Source organism: Hemitrygon akajei, unplaced genomic scaffold, assembly GCF_048418815.1.
Source record: "Hemitrygon akajei unplaced genomic scaffold, sHemAka1.3 Scf000150, whole genome shotgun sequence".
Lineage (NCBI taxonomy): Eukaryota > Metazoa > Chordata > Chondrichthyes > Myliobatiformes > Dasyatidae > Hemitrygon > Hemitrygon akajei.
In genome coordinates this window covers 449,923-463,120 of record NW_027332036.1, presented here as the reverse complement: position 1 = coordinate 463,120, position 13,198 = coordinate 449,923, and the positions used below count along the sequence as shown (strand labels likewise).

The following is a 13,198-nucleotide window of genomic DNA, read 5'->3' as shown; positions in this document are numbered from 1 at the left end:
ACATCAGTGACGTGGAGAGGGGTAAGCCGCATGAACAACACCCGATTCTTCAAATCTTCCCAACAAAATTTGCGACCTGGAGATGCCACAGACCAGAAGAGGTGGAAACCCATAATCCTCTGGGATTGTCGGCTGCCTCCTACTCCTCCTTCCACTACTAGTGATAGTGTGGGAGCGCCAATGAGATGGTACCGTGCTGTACTGATGAGTGGGACACTGAAGGATAGTGTACCTGGAGTGAATCACTATGCGTGCGTGTTCCAGGGCGAGACACCGGGGATTTCATTCAAGCAGTGACAAGCTGTGACGTTGTACTTCTGGTAAGTCAGAATAGGGAAGAGGTATAATGTGACGGGGACATGTTATGAAATTTGATTTGCTGATCAGTATACTGCAATAACTAATAAGGTAAATTGCATTGGAACATCTAAACAACAGAGTGGATTAGTGATGGAGAGACCCACAAATACATAGTAATAATAGAATTATACGTTTTGGAGTAAAACCGACGGAATAATACGGCGGCGGGGGCTGGTGCAATTCGTCAGATAGTAATTATACGTGGAGAGGTGGTACAACGGGAAAACATGTTTAGGGGGTCTAATGCAGTGCCACTGTGTGTGGAAGCACCAACAGGGTCGTACCGTGCTGCACGGATGAGTGGGGCACTGAAGGATATTGCAGCTGGAGGGAATCACTGTGGGACTCGACAGTGAGAAACCGAGTATAGCAGTCATGACGTGCAAGCTGTGACGTAGTGCTGCTGTTCAATCAGAATCGCAATGGGGTATAATGTGACTGGCATATGACATGACATTTGATTTGCTCATCAGTACAGTGCAGTAGATAATAGTATAAAATTGCTTTCAATAGTGCAAAGGAAGAAGACTTCGCGGGATGATAATCCTTTCAGATGGCGGAGGGGTCGAAGGGTGCTCCATAGCTCAGGGGTTAGAGCACTGGTCTTGTAAACCTGGGGCCGTGAGTTCGAATCTCACTGGGGCCTCAAAATTTTCACGGGTTAACATGCCACCATTAAGTATCGGCGCGTCGGAGAGCGCAGTTCATTCCCACCATACTCTGTAGCGAGTCGGCATATTTTCGCAGATTTTGCGTGGGTTCTCTCGTTCTCATTCGAATGCTGGCGTGTTGGCCAAACTCATTCAATATTGTCCTGTGGTATATTACTTAAAGTTGTTGGGATCAGCTCCCACTATATCTCCATATAAAAATTACAGCACAGAAACAGGTCATCTCGGCCCTTCCAGTCTCTGCCGAACGCTTACTCTGACATATTCCCACCGACCTGCCCTCAGTCCATAACCCTCCATTCCTTTCCTGCCCTTCAACTTATACAATTTGACTTTAAATGAGAAAATCGAAACTAAAATGGTTAATATTAGGTTAATTAGCATCTTTTTCACAATACAAGGTTGTCCTCTTGTATCCTGCGATAAAAAGTGAGAGCCCGAACGGGGACTTGAACTCTGGACTCTCAGATTCAAAGTCTGATGCTCTACCGAATGAGCTATCCGGGCTCTGCCAATTAGAGCTGTATATCAAATACTCCCCGTAACTTCAAGTAGCTTTTGACAATGGCGAAGGAGCCTCCTGAGAATATGCTGAGTGGATTTGGCCTTTTCTCCCAAGAGAGCTGACCTGATAGAGGTGTATATGATGATGAGAGGCATTGATCCTCTGGGTAATCAGAGGCTTTTTCCTACGGATGAAATGTCCAACATGAGCGGGCATAGTTTTAAGCTGCTTCGAAGTAGTTTCACAAGAGATATCAGAGCTTTTTTTTTTTAAGCAGAGGGTTCTCAGTGCCTGGAATCGGCTGTCAGCATCGGCGGTTCAGCCGGATACGGTACGGTATTTTAACAGACTCCAGGATAGGTACATAGAGCTCAGGAAATGCAGGCTTATGTGTAACTCTGGCTAATTCCTGAATGCAATACATGTTCAACATCGCATTGCGGGCCGAAGGACCGGTATTATGCTTTGGGTTTTCTATGTTTTTCTCTGTCGCTACCTATAACGTGCTCCACATTGCGTGCATTTCTAACAGACTCCGGCAATCAAGTGCAACTCTTGGGCTTCACGTGTGGCTCAGCTACTAGACCCGGAGAAACTGCTTCTACTGACAAGAAAGTGAGTAAATGCGTAACACTGGCACCTCAAACCTGGTTGCTTCGGGTGGTGGGTCTCGACAGCGTTGGACAGCGGCCGGCCTAGGAGAATGACAGCTCCGATTTTAAAGCTCAGCCGCTGGTGATCATACCCACCCATGGGAATGGCTTCGGGTACAAACCACTGAGTTTGGACAACATCAGTGACGTGGAGAGGGGTAAGCCGCATGAACAACACCCGATTCTTCAAATCTTCCCACCCAGACTTGCGACCTGGAGATCCCACAGTCTCGAAGAGGCGGAAACCCATAATCCCTTGGGATTGTCGGCTGCTTCCTACTCCTCCTTCCACTACTAATACAATGAAATTAGTTGTGGACGTGATACGGCGTGGCGTCGTCCTTAGTACTGTTATATTGTGAGATAATGATAAAGGTTACCTACATTTGTCACAAGTGCTTCGAAACACACTCAGAGGCAGTAATAATGAGAAACAAATACTGTGAGCGGAGGCGGTGAGGGTGAGAAACAATCAGTTGACTTGTTAATGGAATGATGCGATTTGGAGTCAGGAGAGTTGGTACGAACAGAAGAACATGCTTAGGGGGACTAATGGAGTAGTAGTGTGGGAGCGCCAATGAGATGGTACCTTGCTGTACTGATGAGTGAGGCACTGAATGATAGTGTACCCGGAGTGAATCACTATGCGTGCGTGTTCCAGGGTGAGACACCGGGGATTGCATTCAAGCAGTGACAAGCTGTGACGTAGTAGTTCTGGTAAGTCAGAATAGGAAAGAGGAATAATGTGAAAGGGATATGATATGAAATTTGAATTGCTGATCTGTATACTGCAATAAATAATAAGCTAAATTTCATTGGAACATTTAAACAACAGTGTGCATTAGTGATGGAGAGACCCACAAAAACATAGTATTAATAGAATTAGATGTTTTGAAGGAAAACCGACGGAATAAGAAGGCGGCGGGAGGTTTTGCTGTTCGTCAAATAGTAATTATACGTGGAGACATGGTACAACCGGAAGACATGTTTAGGGGGTCTAATGCAGTGCCACTGTGTGTGGAAGCACCAACAGGGTTGTACCGTGCTGCACTGATGAGTGGGGCACTGAAGGATATTGCAGCTGGAGGGAATCACTGTGGGACTCGACAGTGAGAAACCGAGTATAGCAGTCATGACGTGCAAGCTGTGAGGTATTGGCCTGAACATTTTCACGGGTTAGCATACCGCTGTTAAATATCGGCGAGTCCGAGAGCGCAGTTCATTTCCACCATATTCTGCAGCGAGTCGGCATATTTTGTCCGATTGTGCGTGGGTTTTCTCATTCTTATTCCAATGCTGGCGTGTAGGCCAACCTCATTCTATATTGTCCTGTGGTATATTACTTAAAGTTGTTGGGATCAGCTTCCACTATATTATCATATAAAAATTACAGCACAGAAACAGGCCATCTCGGCTCTTCCAGTCTGTGCCGAACGCTTACTCTGACCTAGTCCCGCAGAACTGCCCTCAGTCCATAACCCTCCATTCCTTTCCAGTCCATCTACTTATACAATTTTTCTTTAAATGAGAAAATCGAAACTAAAATGGCGAATAGTAGGTTAATTAGCATCTTTTTAACAATACAAGGCTGTCCTCTTGTATCTTGCGATATAAAGTGAGAGCCCGAACGGGGACTTGAACTCTGGACTCTCAGATTAAAAGTCTGATGCTCTATCGAATGAGCTATCCGGGCTCTAACAATTCGAGATATATATCAAATACTCCCAGTAACTTCAAGTAGCTTCTGACTATGGAGAAGGAGCCTCATGAGAATATGCTGAGTGAACTTGCCCTTTTCACCCTAGAGAGGTGACCTGATAGAGATGCATAAGATGATGATAGGCATTGATCCTCTGGGTAGTCTGAGGTTCTTTCCTACGGCTGAAATCGCTAACATGAGCGGGCATCGTTTTAAGCTGCTTTGAAGTAGCTTCACAGGAGATATCAGGGCTATTTTGTTTATGCAGAGTGTCCTCAGTGCGTGCAATCGGCTGCCAGCATCGGCGGTGCAGCCGGATACGGTAGGGTATTTTAACAGACTCCTGGACAGGTACATGCAGCTCAGGAAATGCAGGCTTATGGGTAACTCTGGCTAATTTCTGAATGAAATACATTTTCAACATAGCATTGTGGGCCGAAGGACCTGTATTATGCTGTAGGTTTTCTATGTTTCTGTATGTAGCTACCTATAACGTGCTCCACATTGCGTGCATTTCTAACAGACTCCGGCAATCAAGTGCAACTCTTGGGCTTCACGTGTGGATCAGCTACAAGTCCCGGAGAAACTGCTTCTACTGACAAGAGAGTGAGCAAATGCGGAACACTGGCGCCTCAAACCTAGTTGCTTCGGGTGGTGGGTCTCGGCAGCGTTGGGCAGCGGCCCGCCTAGGAGAAGGACAGCTCCGAATTTGAAGCTCAGTCGCTGGCGGTCATACCCACCCATGGGAATGGCTTCGGGTGCAAACCACTGATGTTGGACAACATCAGTGACGTGCAGAGGGGTAAGACGCATGAACAACACCCGATTCATCAGATCTTCCCAAAAAGATTGGCGACCTGGAGATGCCAGAGACCAGAAGAGGCAGAAACTGAAAACCCCACGGATTGTCGTCTGCCTCCTCCTCCTCCTACCACCACTACGAATACATTGAGGTTAGACGTTGTGGACGTGATACGGAGTGGCGTCGTCCTTAGTGCGGTTATATTGTGAGATAAAGATAAAGGTTACCTACATTTTTTCACAAGTGCTTCGAAATACACTCAGTGGCAGTAATAATGAGAAAAGAAACTGTGAGCGGAGGTAGTGATTGTGAGACACAAACAGATGACTTGCTAATGGAATGATGCGATTTGGAGTCTGGAGAGTTGGTACGAACGGAAGAACATGCTTAGGGGGAATAACTTAGTAATAGTGTGGGAGCGCCAATGAGATGGTACCGTGCTGTACTGACGAGTGAGGCACTGAAGGTTAGTGTACCCGGAGTGAATCACTATGCGTGGGTGTACCAGGGTGAGACACCGAGGATTGCATTCAAGCTGTGACAAGCTGTGACGTGGTACTTGTGGTAAGTCAGAATAGGAAAGAGGTATAACGTGACTGGGATATGTTATGCAATTATATTTGCTGATCAGTATACTGCAATAAATAGTAAGATGAATTGCATTGGAACATTTAAACAACAGAGTGGATTAGTGATGGAGAGACCCACAAAAACATAGTAATAATAGAATTATACGTTTTGGAGTAAAACCGACGGAAAAAGACGGCGGCGGGCGGTTGTGCTGTTCGTCAGTTAGTAATTATACGTGGAGAGGTGGTACAGCGGGAAAACATGTTTAGGGGGTCTAATGCAGTGCCACTGTGTGTGGAAGCACCAACAGGGTTGTACCGTGCTGCACTGATGAGTGGGGCACTGAAGGATATTGCAGCTGGAAGGAATCACTGTGGGACTCGACAGTGAGAAACCGAGTATAGCAGTCATGACGTGCAAGCTGTGACGTAGTGCTGCTGCTCAATCAGAATCGCAATGGGGTATAATGTGACTGGCATATGACATGATATTTGTTTTGCACATCAGTATAGTGCAGTAGATAATAAGCTAACATTGCATTAAACAGTGCAAAGAAAAAAGACTTCGCGGGTTCATCTTCCATTCGGATGGCGGAGTGGGCGAAGGGTGCTCCATAACTCAGGGGTTAGAGCACTGGTCTTGTTAACCAGGGGCCGTGAGTTCGAATCTAACTGGGGTTTCAACATTTTCATGGGTTAGTATGCCGCCATTAAATATCGACGCGTTCGAGTGCTCAGTTCCTTTCTACTATAGTCTGCAGCGAGTCGGCATATTTTCGCCATTTGTACGTGGCTTTTATCCCGGATTCCAATTCTGGCGTGTAGGCCAACCTCATTCAATATTGTCCTGTGGTATAATACTCAAAGTTGTTGGGATCAGCTCCCACTATATAACCATATAAAATTACAGTACAGAAACAGGCCATCTCGGCCCTTCCAGTCTGTGCCGAACGCTTACTCTCACCTTGTCCCACCGACCTGCCCTATGCTTATAACCCTCCAATCGTTTCCTGTCCATTTACCTATACGATTTTACTTTAAATGACAATATGGAAACTAAAATGGCCAATAGTAGGTTATTTAGCATCTTTTTAACAATACAAGGCTGTCCTCTTGTATCTTGCGATATAAAGTCAACGCCCGAACAGGGACCTGAACCCTGGACCCTCAGATTAAAAGTCTGATGCTCTACCGACTGAGCTATCCGAGCTCCACTAATCTGGTTTATATATCAAATGCTCCCAGTAACTTCAAGTAGCTTCTGACAAAGGAGAAGGTGCCTCATGAGAATATGGTGAGCGAAATTTGCCTTTTCTCCTTAGAGAGGTGACCTGATAGAGGTGTATCAGATGATGAGTGTCATTGATCCTGTTGGTAGTCAGAGGTCTTTTCCTACTGCTGAAATGGCTAACATGAGAGGGCATAGTTTTAAGGTGCTTGAAGGTAGTTTCAGAGGAGATATCCGAGGTATTTTTTTAAGCAGACGGTTGTGAGTGCGTGGAATGGGCTGCCAGCATCGGCGGTGGAGCCGGATACGAAAGTGTATTTTAAGAGACTCCTGGATAGGTACATGCAACTCAGGAAATAGAGGGTTATGGGTAACTCTGGGTAATTTCTGAAGTAAATATATTTTCAGCACAGCATTGTTGGCCGAAGGACCTGTATTATGCTGTAGGTTTTCTATGTTTTTCTATGTCGCTACCTATACCGTGCTCCACATTGCGTGCATTTCTGACAGGCTCCGGCAATCAAGTCCAACTCTTGTGCTTCGCATGTGGCTCAGCTACTGGACCCGGAGAAACTGTTACAACTGAGAAGAGAGTGAGTAAATGCGGAACACTGGCGCCGGAAACCTAGTTGCTTCGGGTGGTGGGTCTCGTCAGCGTTGGACAGCGGCCCGCCTAGGAGAAGGAAAGCTCCGAATTTAAAGCTCCGCCCACTGGCGGTCGTACCCACCCATGGGAATGGCTTCGGGAGTAAACCCCGAGGAAAATATCCGGAGCCGAGCTCCCTAAGGCAGTTTGATGTTGTTTACAATTTAGGTCTGGCAACCTCTGCGCTGTATCGACGCCTGCCCTTCAGTTGGACAACATCAGTGACGTGGAGAGGGGTAAACCGGATGGATAACACCCGATTCTTCAAATCTTCCCACCCAGACTTGTGACCTGTAGATGCCACAGACCACCAGAGACGAAAATCCATAATTCCCTGGGATTGACTGCTGCCTCCCGCTGCTCATAACACTACTAATTAAACAGTATATTAAAGTTGAAAAGTATTGATGTGATATGGGCGTGGCGTCGTCCTTAGTGCGGTTATAGTGTGATATAAGGATAAACGTTACCTACATATGCCACAAGTACTTCGAAACACACTCAGAGGCAGTAATAATCAGAAAAAAAACAGTGAGTGGAGGTAGTGATGGTGAGACACAATCAGTTGACTTGCTAATGGAATGATGCGGTTTGGAGTCAGGGGAGTTGGTAAGAACGGAAGAACATGCTTATGTGGGTAATAGTGTGTTAGCGCCAATGTGATGGTACCGTGCTGTACTGATGAGTGGGGCACTGAAGGATAGTGTACCCGGAGTGAATCACTATGCGTGCGTGTTCCAGGGTGAGACACCGAGGTTTGCATTCAAGCAGTGACAAGCTGTGACGTAGTACTTCTGGTAAATCAGAATAGGAAAGAGGTGTGACCAGATTGTTATATGTTATGAAATATGATTTGCTATCAGTATACTGCAATAATTAATAAGCTAAATTGCAATTGAACATTTAAACAACAGAGTGGATCAGTAATGGAGAGACCCAGGAAAACATAGTAATAATAGAATTATACGTTTTGGACTAAAACCGACGGAATAAGACGGCGGTGGGCGGTTGTGCTGTTCGTCAGATAGTAATTATACGTGGAGAGGTGATACAACGGGAAAACATGTTTAGGGGGTCTAATGCAGTGCCACTGTGTGTGGAAGCACCAACAGGGTCGTACCGTGCTGCACTGATGAGTGGGGCACTGAAGGATATTGCAGCTGGAGGGAATCACTGTGGGACTCGACAGTGAGAAACCGAGTATAGCAGTCATGACGTGCAAGCTGTGAGGTATTGGCCTGAACATTTTCACGGGTTAGCATACCGCTGTTAAATATCGGCGAGTCCGAGAGCGCAGTTCATTTCCACCATAGTCTGCAGCGTGTCGGCATATTTTGTCCGATTGTTCGTGGGTTTTCTCATTCTCATTCCAATGCTGGCATGTAGGCCAACCTCATTCTATATTGTCCTGTGGTATATTACTTAAAGTTGTTGGGATCAGCTTCCACTATATTATCATATAAAAATTACAGCACAGAAACAGGCCATCTCGGCTCTTCCAGTCTGTGCCGAACGCTTACTCTGACCTAGTCCCGCAGAACTGCCCTCAGTCCATAACCCTCCATTCCTTTCCAGTCCATCTACTTATACAATTTTTCTTTAAATGAGAAAATCGAAACTAAAATGGCGAATAGTAGGTTAATTAGCATCTTTTTAACAATACAAGGCTGTCCTCTTGTATCTTGCGATATAAAGTGAGAGCCCGAACGGGGACTTGAACTCTGGACTCTCAGATTAAAAGTCTGATGCTCTATCGAATGAGCTATCCGGGCTCTAACAATTCGAGATATATTTCAAATACTCCCAGTAACTTCAAGTAGCTTCTGACTATGGAGAAGGAGCCTCATGAGAATATGCTGAGTGAACTTGCCCTTTTCACCCTAGAGAGGTGACCTGATAGAGATGCATAAGATGATGATAGGCATTGATCCTCTGGGTAGTCTGAGGTTTTTTCCTACGGCTGAAATGGCTAACATGAGGGGGCATCGTTTTAAGCTGCTTTGAAGTAGCTTCACAGGAGATATCAGGGCTATTTTGTTTATGCAGAGTGTCCTCAGTGCGTGCAATCGGCTGCCAGCATCGGCGGTGCAGCCGGATACGGTAGGGTATTTTAACAGACTCCTGGACAGGTACATGCAGCTCAGGAAATGCAGGCTTATGGGTAACTCTGGCTAATTTCTGAATGAAATACATTTTCAACATAGCATTGTGGGCCGAAGGACCTGTATTATGCTGTAGGTTTTCTATGTTTCTGTATGTAGCTACCTATAACGTGCTCCACATTGCGTGCATTACTAACAGACTCCGGCAATCAAGTGCAACTCTTGGGCTTCACGTGTGGATCAGCTACTAGTCCCGGAGAAACTGCTTCTACTGACAAGAGAGTGAGCAAATGCGGAACACTGGCGCCTCAAACCTAGTTGCTTCGGGTGGTGGGTCTCGGCAGCGTTGGGCAGCGGCCCGCCTAGGAGAAGGACAGCTCCGAATTTGAAGCTCAGTCGCTGGCGGTCATACCCACCCATGGGAATGGCTTCGGGTGCAAACCACTGATGTTGGACAACATCAGTGACGTGCAGAGGGGTAAGACGCATGAACAACACCCGATTCATCAGATCTTCCCAAAAAGATTGGCGACCTGGAGATGCCACAGACCAGAAGAGGCAGAAACTGAAAACCCCACGGATTGTCGTCTGCCTCCTCCTCCTCCTACCACCACTACGAATACATTGAGGTTAGACGTTGTGGACGTGATACGGAGTGGCGTCGTCCTTAGTGCTGTTATATTGTGAGATAAAGATAAAGGTTACCTACATTTGTCACAAGTGCTTCGAAATACACTCAGTGTCAGTAATAATGAGAAAAGAAACTGTGAGCGGAGGTAGTGATTGTGAGACACAAACAGATGACTTGCTAATGGAATGATGCGATTTGGAGTCTGGAGAGTTGGTACGAACGGAAGAACATGCTTAGGGGGAATAACTTAGTAATAGTGTGGGAGCGCCAATGAGATGGTACCGTGCTGTACTGACGAGTGAGGCACTGAAGGTTAGTGTACCCGGAGTGAATCACTATGCGTGGGTGTACCAGGGTGAGACACCGAGGATTGCATTCAAGCTGTGACAAGCTGTGACGTGGTACTTGTGGTAAGTCAGAATAGGAAAGAGGTATAACGTGACTGGGATATGTTATGCAATTATATTTGCTGATCAGTATACTGCAATAAATAGTAAGATGAATTGCATTGGAACATTTAAACAACAGAGTGGATTAGAGATGGATAGACCCACAAAAACATAGTAATAATAGAATTATACGTTTTGGAGTAAAACCGACGGAAAAAGACGGCGGCGGGCGGTTGTGCTGTTCGTCAGTTAGTAATTATACGTGGAGAGGTGGTACAGCGGGAAAACATGTTTAGGGGGTCTAATGCAGTGCCACTGTGTGTGGAAGCACCAACAGGGTTGTACCGTGCTGCACTGATGAGTGGGGCACTGAAGGATATTGCAGCTGGAAGGAATCACTGTGGGACTCGACAGTGAGAAACCGAGTATAGCAGTCATGACGTGCAAGCTGTGACGTAGTGCTGCTGCTCAATCAGAATCGCAATGGGGTATAATGTGACTGGCATATGACATGACATTTCTTTTGCACATCCGTACAGTGCAGTAGATAATAAGCTAAAATTGCATTAAACAGTGCAAAGAAAGAAGACTTCGCGGGTTCATCTTCCATTCGGATGGCGGAGTGGGCGAACGGGGCTCCATAGCTCAGGGGTTAGAGCACTGGTCTTGTAAACCAGGGGCCGTGAGTTCCAATCTCACTGGGGCCTCAACATTTTCACGGGTTAGCATGCCGCCATTAAATATCGGCGCGTCCCAGAGCGCAGTTCATTTCCACCATAGTCTGCAGCGAGTCGGCATATTTTCCCCGTTTGTGCGTGGGTTTTCTCATTCTCGTTCCAATGCTGGCGTGTAGGCCAACCTCATTCAATATTGTCCTATGGTATATTACTTAAAGTTGTTGGGATCAGCTCCCACTATATAAGCATATAACAATTACAGTGCAGAAACAGGCCATCTCGGCCCTTCCAGTCTGTGCCGAACGCTTACTCTGACCTACTCCCACCGACCTGCCCTCAGTCCATAATCCTCCATTCCTTTCCTGTCCATCTACTTATACGATTTTACTTTAAATGAGAAAATCGAAGCTAAAATGGCAAATAGTAGGTTAAATAGCATCTTTTTAACAATACAAAGCTGTCCTCTTGTATCTTGCGATAAAAAGTCAGAGCCCGAACGGGGACTTGATCTCTTGACTTTAACTCTGGTCTTGAACTCTGGACTTCTCAGATTCAAAGTCTGATGCTCTATCGAATGAGCTATCCGGGCTCTATTAATTCGAGCGATATATCAAATGCTGCCAGTAATGTCAAGTAGCTTTTGACAATGGAGAAGGAGCCTCATGAGAATATGCTGAGTGAACTTGGCCTTTTCTCCTTAGAGAGGTGACCTGATAGAGGTGTATAAGATGATGACAGGCATTGATACTCTGGGTACTCTGAGGCTTTTTCCTACGGCTCAAATATCTAACATGAGTGGGCATAACTTTAAGCTGCTTCGAAGTAGCTTCACAGGAGATATCAAACCTATTTTTTTGAAGCAGAGTGTTCTCAGTGCGGGCAATCGGCTGCCAGCATCGGCGGTGCAGCCGGATACGGTAGGGTATTTTAACAGACTCCTGGATAGGTACATAGAGCTCAGGAAATGCAGGCTTATGGGTAACTCTGGCAAATTTCTGAATGAAATACATGTTCAACATAGCATTGTGGGCCGAAGGACCTGTATTATGCTCTAGGTTTTCTTTCCTTTCCTGTCCATCTGCTTATACAATTTTTCTTTAAATGAGAAAATCGAAACTAAAATGGCGAAGAGTAGGTTAATTAGCATCTTTTTAACAATACAAGGCTGTCCTCTTGTATCTTGCGATAAAAAGTCAGAGCCTGAACGGGGACTTGAACTCTGGACTCTCAGATTAAAAGTCTGATGCTCTACCGAATGAGCTATCCGGGCTCTAATAATTCGAGCTATATATCAAATACTCCCAGTAACTTCAAGTAGCTTTTGACAATGGAGAAGGAGCCTCATGAGAATATGCTGAGTGAACTTGCCTTTTTCTCCCGAGAGAGGTGACCTGATAGAGATGCATAAGATTATGATAGGCATTGACCCTCTGGATAGTCAGAGGTTTTTTTCCTACGGCTGAAATGGCTAACATGAGGGGGCGTCATTTTAAGCAGCTTGGAAGTAGCTTCACAGGAGATAGCAGGACTATTTTGTTTATGCAGAGGGTTCTCAGTGCGTGCAATCGGCTGCCAGAATCGGCGGTGCAGCCGGATACGGTAGGGTATTTTAACAGACTCCTCGATAGGTACATGCAGCTCAGGAAATGCAGGCTTATGGTTAACTCTGGCTAATTTCCCAATGAAATACATGTTCAACATAGCATTGCGGGCCGAACGGCCGGTTTTATGCTCTGGGTTTTCTATGTTTTTCTATGTCGCTACCTATAACGTGCTCCACATTGCGGGAATTTCTAACAGACTCCGGCAATCAAGTGCAACTCTTGGGCTTCACATGTGGCTCAGCTACTAGACCCAGAGAAACAGCTTCTACTGACAAGAGAGTGAGTAAATGCGGAACACTGGCGCCTCAAACCTAGTTGCTTCGGGTAGTGGGTCTCGACAGCGTTGTACAGCCGCCCGCCTAGGAGAATGACAGCTCCGATTTTAAAGCTCAGTCGCTGGCGGTCATACCCACACATGGGAATGGCTTCGGGTGCAAACCCCGATGAAAATATCCGGAGCCGAGCTCCCCGAGGCAGTTTGATGTTGTTTACAATTTAGGTCTGGCAACCTCTGCGCTGTATCGGCACCTGCCCTTCAGTTGGACAACATCAGTGACGTGGAGAGGGGTAAACCGGATGGATAACATCGGATTCTTCAAATCTACCCACCCAGACTTGTGACCTGGAGATGCCACAGACCACTAGAGGCTCAAACCCATATT

General features: G+C 46.1%; 4 non-coding genes across 4 annotated transcripts; 2 read left to right on the top strand and 2 right to left on the bottom strand.

Annotated features, from left to right (window-relative positions):
* Positions 1-933: 933 nt before the first annotated feature.
* On the top strand, positions 934-1,006 carry trnat-ugu (transfer RNA threonine (anticodon UGU)). Its single transcript has one exon. It is a non-coding gene; the product is annotated as a tRNA-Thr (tRNA).
* A 459-nt stretch (positions 1,007-1,465) lies between these two features.
* On the bottom strand, positions 1,466-1,538 carry trnaq-uug (transfer RNA glutamine (anticodon UUG)). The gene has a single exon. It is a non-coding gene; the product is annotated as a tRNA-Gln (tRNA).
* Positions 1,539-6,396: 4,858 nt separating this feature from the next.
* On the bottom strand, positions 6,397-6,469 carry trnak-uuu (transfer RNA lysine (anticodon UUU)). The gene has a single exon. It is a non-coding gene; the product is annotated as a tRNA-Lys (tRNA).
* Positions 6,470-10,889: 4,420 nt separating this feature from the next.
* trnat-ugu (transfer RNA threonine (anticodon UGU)) lies at positions 10,890-10,962 on the top strand. The gene has a single exon. It is a non-coding gene; the product is annotated as a tRNA-Thr (tRNA).
* Positions 10,963-13,198: the final 2,236 nt, after the last annotated feature.